A 3,267-nucleotide genomic window follows, 5' to 3' on the forward strand; every position below is an offset into this window, starting at 1 on the left:
AGATCTACTATGTATCCAAATGGTCTGTAATTAAGTAGTCTTAATGGTCATGATGACACTTTATGTAGGGCGTTACCTGTAATGCCAGGCCTTAATGTACTTTAACCTTCTGCTACGTGGGCTGGCTGGGGTCCTGGCGTCCTCTATATAATCTACCCCCTCCACAGGTAGAAGGGTTCGCACCCCTGTAACTATCACACACATAATCCAGTCGACCGCCTCCGGGCTCCAAGACATAAGGCTGTTACTTCTTCCGAGAAGGGCCTGAACTCGTTAAACACTTGTGTGTACAACTGGTCCAATAGCTAGGATCTTGCCTCTCCATACCTACCCCCCATTCTACTGTCAGACTTAGAACCACGACAGGGGGCACCCCAAAGAAACAAGTTGATCTTCGTGATCATTCCTTTGCCGTGTGCGGTGCCCCCCTCCACCATATTCCACCTCGGTCATATCGTTGCGGTGCTTAGGCGAAGCCCTGCGTCGGTAGAACATCATCATCGTCACCACGCCGTCGTCCTGACGGAACTCATCCCCGACACCCTGCTGGATCGGAGTCCAGGGATCGTCCTCGAGCTGAACATGTGCTGAACTCGGAGGTGTCGTACGTTCGGTGCTTGGATCGGTTGGATCGTGAAGACGTACGACTACATCAACCGCGTTGTCATAATGCTTCCTCTTTCGGTCTACGAGGGTACGTGGACACACTCTCCCCTCTCGTTGCTATGCATCACCATGATCTTGCGTGTGCATAGATTTTTTTTGAAATTACTACGTTCCCCAACAGCTTCAACGCCTGGTATCACCCCTTCAAAGGCGGTGTTGCTTTGGCTAATTCTGGATGGGTTTATCCCCATTCTGTGAACAGTGTCCTCGTATATTAAATTGAGACTACTGCCGCCGTCCATGAGGACACGGGTGAGACGGTATCCGTCGATTATTGGGTCAAGCACCAAGGCCTGTGATCCTCCGCGCCAAATACTAGTTTGGCCGTCCATGTGATCAAAAGTGATCGGACGAGACATCCCATAGTCAGATGTGGGTATGATGGGCTCTCCATCGTGCGCGTCTCTGAGTGCGTGTTCATGCCTTCTTGTGGATGTGTGAGTCGCATGGATCATGTTTACTATTTTAACCTCTGGCGGGAATTTTTTCTGTCCCCTAGTGTTCGGATGGCGAGGTTCGTCCTTGTCTTCACTTGGTGTTTCCCTCCCTTTGTGTTCGGCATTTAATTTGCTGGCCTACTTGAAGACCCAACACTCTCTATGGGTGTGGTTCGCAGGTTTCTCCGGGGTGCCATGAATTTGGCATAGTCTGTCCAGAACTCTGTTCAGACAGGACGGTCCCTCTTTACTGCCTTTAAATGGCTTCTTTTGCTGATCAGGTCGAGAGCCCCTCAATCTGTCCTTGACAGTCATGTTATCCGGGCTCTCTTCCTTGTTTTGGCGTTTATTTTTATTACACCGTGGCTTCCCGTTGCCATCCTTATTACAGATGTGCTGGGGTCGCTGGTGCCTTTACGGGCCAGCCAGCTATCTTCACCCGCGCAAAAGCGGGTCATAAGGCTTGTTAAGGCTGCCATTGTCCTTGGCTTTTCTAGGCCGAGGTGTCGGGCGAGCCATTCGTCATGGATGTTGTGTTTGAATGCTTCTAAGGCTTCGGCGTCCAGACAATCGACAATTTGATTCTTCTTAGTGAGGAATCTGTTGCAAAGCTTGCGGGCAGACTCTTCGGGCTGTTGGATTATGTGACTTAGGTCGTCTGCATCCGGAGGCCGGACATAAGTCCCTTGAAAATTGGCCCTGAAAGCATCTTCAAGTTCCTCCCAACTCCCAATTGAGTTTTCCGGGAGGCTTTTCAACCAGTGTCGAGCTGGTCCCTTCAACTTTAGGGGAAGGTATTTGATGGCGTGGAGGTCATCCCCATGAGCCATGTGAATATGCAGGATAAAATCCTCAATCCAGACCCCTGGGTCTGTCGTGCTGTCATATGCTTCTATGTTAACAGGTTTAAAGCCTTGTGGGAATTCATGGTCTAGTACTTCTTCGATGAAGCACAGGGGGTGAGAAGCCCCTCTGTATCTGGACGCGTTGTGGCATGCAGTCGGCTGTTGCTGTGTCCAGAGTTTATTCCGAACTGGTGTTTGGCTTGTATGAGCGTTCGGGTGACCATAGTCCCTCACCGGGGTGTGTCCTTTAGATCCATAGATGGACCTGGCTGCACCAGCTTTCTTATCCAGATGCTCACGTAGATCGTGTGCGGCGTCAGTGGCCGTTCTGTTGTGGTTGTGGAGTGGTACGTCTGGTCTCCTGGTCGTATTATTCTTTGGTGGAACGGCCTCGTTGTCGAATTCTGGCAGTAGCTTGCGCTTCGGATAGCTTTTCGTATGGCGATTGTCGCCATATCTTTCTTCAGTGTCTAGCACTTTATTCCATCTGCGACTGAGCTTTTCCTGTGCGGCTTTGAGCCGTTGCTTCTGCTTCTTTAGACTTCTTGTTGTGGCCATAAGCTTTCGGTGGAGGTTGTCTCATTCCACTTGTTCGTCCGGAATGATGAATGCATCGTCGTCCGGACTGTGTTCTTGTTCTGGGGCGGTTTCATGAGCTCGTCCCTCCGGATCATTGTGATTGGGTATTTGTGCCGAACTCGGTTTGGCGTGACCTGGCTCGTCCTGCTCCATCGCTGGGTCCATGTGGTTGTTACTGCCTTCGGGGCTTACTGGTATGTCCACCCTTCTTGCGCTCTTGTCGCTATTTCTGTTGTTACTGGACTTTGAGCGGCGTCTGTGCCGCCGTTTTGGCTTTTGCTCGGGTGTTTTATCTTCTGGATTATCGCTGTCGTCCTTCTTGGGTGTATCTACCATGTATATATCGTGTGACAAGGTAGTAGTCCCACGCCCCAGAGATTCTGAAGCTTCTCCTGCATCGTCGTCCATACCGTTGATGTCTTCGGAGTAGAAGTTAAGAACGTCGGTTAAATCATCGATCGTGGCAATGAAGTGGATGGTGGGTGGGCAACGAATTCCTTCGTTGCCTGCTTCCCACTCAGGCCGGACATGGTTCGGCCTAGAGCCTTCTAACAAAGAGAGAGACTTTAATGAGTTCAGCATGTCACCAAAGGGCGAGTGCTGGAAGATGTCCATGGCGGTAAACTCCATTACCAGAGCCCAACTGGCTCGAGGGTATGCGGAACGGAACCAACAACCGGACACGATTCCGGGGGCTCGGGGTTACAGGCTTCCACAGATGTGGGACCTATGTTTGGCCC

The sequence above is a fragment of the Triticum dicoccoides genome, chromosome 2B (genome assembly GCF_002162155.2).
Source record: "Triticum dicoccoides isolate Atlit2015 ecotype Zavitan chromosome 2B, WEW_v2.0, whole genome shotgun sequence".
Classification (NCBI taxonomy): domain Eukaryota; kingdom Viridiplantae; phylum Streptophyta; class Magnoliopsida; order Poales; family Poaceae; genus Triticum; species Triticum dicoccoides.